We start from the raw sequence: 3,320 nt of genomic DNA on the forward strand, positions 1-3,320 counted from the left end.
CCTCCCAATCCTCCCTCCCTCCCCCCGCCCCTGGTTATTTTTGACCTAGGGTCTTGGTCACGCTTAGGCTGCCTGGACTGGCATCCTTCCCTGCTCAGTCGGAATCACCAGCACATGCCCAGCTTCTTCTGGGACCTTGTGAGCTTTTTGTCCAGTCTGGTCTTGAACCCCCAACCTCCCCATCTCAACCTCATGAATAGCTGGGATGGCAAGGGTGTGTGAGCCCCCAGCCCCCCCCCAGCACACTGTGTCCGGATCACCCCTGGGGCTCTGCCTGGTGGTGAAGAGTGGGTGCCACCACGTTTGGCCCCTCAGCCTTGACCCAGAACGATGAGCCAAAAGGAACCTCTCTTCTTTGAAACTTGCCCAGTCTGCCACATTGTGTCATTAGCCACAGAAAATGGGTTAAGAAATGCAGCTTTAAAAACCAACAGACAAATAAAACAGCAGGGTCGAAAGCAAATGTGAGTCAGAGGTTCACTGACTTGGAATAGGTCACAAACCCCTTTGAACTTCAGCTTGTGTAAACATCAGTAGAAACAGGTTTATTTTTAACACTGGAGATGGTGTTTATGAGCATTTTGAGCTCCAGCTTACTCTTAGAGAATTTAAACACTTCAGATAGATGTGGTCGAGTATGCTTGTAATTCCAGCAACTCCGGAGGTGGAGATTGGAAGGATTACGGTTTGAGGCTGGAGACTCTATCAGAAAAACAGCTAAGGCAATAGGGATTAGGGGTGTGGTTTATGAGGTAGAACAGCTGCTTGGCGTGCACCAGGTGCCACAACAAAAACTTCTGCCTGTAAGCCCTGGGGGAAATGGTGTAGGACGTAAGTGATTGCTGAGTAAAATGTTAGAGAACTGGCCTGGCGCTGGTGGCTCCCACCTGTCACCCTAGCTGCTCAGGAGGCTGAGATCTGAGGATTGTAGTTCAAAGCCAGCCTGCAGAAAAGTCTGTGAGACTCTTTTATGTCCAATTAACCATCAAAAAAATCTGTGCAAGTGGAAGTTAGCTCAAAGGGTATAATGCAGCCTTCAGGGGGAAAAAAAGCTGTGAGTGCAAAGCCCTGAGTTCAAGGCCCATTTTTAGTTTGAGAACTGCTCTCTTAATAAAACCATTTCTATGGAAAGTATGTGGAGAGACTAGAGCAGATAAAGCCAGACATAACTTTATAATGTGTGCTTGCATAGGTAAACAAAGAAAAGTGAATCATCACCCACTAATGAACCCCTGCTTCTTTCCTTCTCCTCCTCCTCCTCCTCCCTCCTCCTCTTCCTCCTCCTTCTTCCTTCTTCCCTTCCCTTGTCTGCATGGATTCAACCAATCAGAGTGGCTCCCCCCCGCCCAGCTCCTGGTGAGCGAGTGGCCCCTTGCCCAGCCCCTGAGGGTTATGGCTGGTTAGCAGGAGTGTCTTCCTGGGTCCTGGGGTCCCAAGATCTGGGGCAGCATTGCAGACAGCTGGGGGTCCCGGGTCCTTCTGCCGGCGCTTCCCCCCGCCCCCCCTGCAGCCTCTGGCCCAGGTCTCAGTGGAGATCTGTTTTCTCATCTCTGTGTCTCCTGTCTCCTGGTCTCCTGGTCTCCTCCTGGTACTCTGGTACTCCGAGTTTTCACCTTTCCACTTTCCCTCTGCTCCTGACCCCCGCTGCGGGCTGAGTTTGCATTCATTATTAACCAGTCCTGCTGAGGTCCTTCCCAAATGGAGCTGGGGTACACAGCCCCCACCCCCACTCCAGAGCTTGGCTAAGGAGGCCTCTCCCTGAGAGGGGGTCTCCCCGAAGCTGAGCGTGGCGAGCACTGTGGGGCTTGGGTGGTTGTGGGGGGCTGTGCCTTGTGCAGGCCGGGAACCAAGGCTGTCTGGACACAGCTGCATCCATGTTAAAGCGCAGCCGGCTAACTAGAACATCGATGACAGAACCTTCCGGAACAGCCTAAGTTCCCACGGACTGTCCTTGGCCCTTCAGTACCACTCATTTCAGCCTTGTATCTGGCCTGTCTCCTTTCAAGTACGGGTTTCAGAACTCGTGCTGGTGATCGCGGCCGGCCCAGCGCTGGGGGGTCGGTAAACTGCAGCAGTTTGTCTTCCTTGCGCTTCTCCAAGGCAACTGGAAAGATCCGGCTGGATGACTTCCTCCTGTCCTGTGACTGACTGTGGAAATGCATGTCACCTCTTCCATGGTGCCACCCCCGTCCCGGCCATTGCCACTCGACTGGGCTCAGAATGATCCGTGGCAGAGCCAAGGTTGTCACCTTCGTGGGAGGTTTGCCCCACACCTCAGGTAAGGTAGCGGCCTGCAGCTTGAGCCTCTGAATCTGTGCTGCAGGATGGGCTGTGCTGCACCTTCAGCTGGCCCCGGACAGCACCACCTGATGTGCATGGTGGCCTGCTCCCAGGGGAGGCCGCAGCCCACACTGCAGCATCCGAGACGAGACACAGCCTCCCGCGCTGTGGACACGCCCTGGGGCGGGCGGCACCATCAGATCTCCTCCACGAGGCCTTTGAAAACACAGTTGGCAGCTTGGTTAGCACCTGTGGGCCTGGAATAAAGAGGGGCCCAAGGGGCTGGCAGGGCGGCTCAGTGGTCAGCCCTCACCAGTGTGTGCAAGACTCTGGGTTCAGCCACCAGCATGGAAAGGAGGGAAGGAGGGAGGGAGAGGTGGGGGGAGGGAGGAAGGGGGGAAGGAGGGGGAGGGAAGAAGGGTAGGAGGAAAGGAGGGAGGGAGAGAGACAGTGAGGGAGGGCAGGAGGAAGGGAGGGAAGGAGGGTCCTACTGGGCTGGGAGTGTGGCTCAAGTGGTAGAAAACTTGCTAGGTAGTGACGCCCAGAGCCCAGTACTACCAAAGAAAAGGAGGAGGAAGAAGAGGAAGCACAGAACCTTCTGGAATGCTGCTTCCCACGCCCAGGAGGTGTGTGGATTACATGTCACTAGGAGTTGATGTTAGGCAGAACCAACTGGACCCCAAGGAAGGTGGAGGGACCGGCCCGCCCCTCCCGGCTGCTCTATAGGGCTGCGGTGTGCTAGCATTCAGACGCCCCCTTTCTGGAAGGCGCGGCCGCTGACCTGCAGGGTGGACAGACTGTCAATACCGGACAGCATTGCAACATCTCGGCTATTGACAGGAGAATGACATGGACGCACCTAACCCCAACGGAGAAAAACAAAATGAAGAGTGATTTCCAGAGCCCCAAGAGCTCCAGCTGACTGATACACAGTCAGCTTCCCAGTGGCTCAGCTTCTCCAGTGGCTCAGCTTCGCCGTGGCTCAGCTTCTCCGTGGCTCAGCTTCTCCATGGCTCAGCTTCTCCATGGCTCAGCTTCGC

Source organism: Dipodomys ordii, unplaced genomic scaffold (assembly GCF_000151885.1).
Source record: "Dipodomys ordii isolate 6190 unplaced genomic scaffold, Dord_2.0 Scaffold101, whole genome shotgun sequence".
NCBI classification, from domain to species: Eukaryota; Metazoa; Chordata; class Mammalia; order Rodentia; family Heteromyidae; genus Dipodomys; species Dipodomys ordii.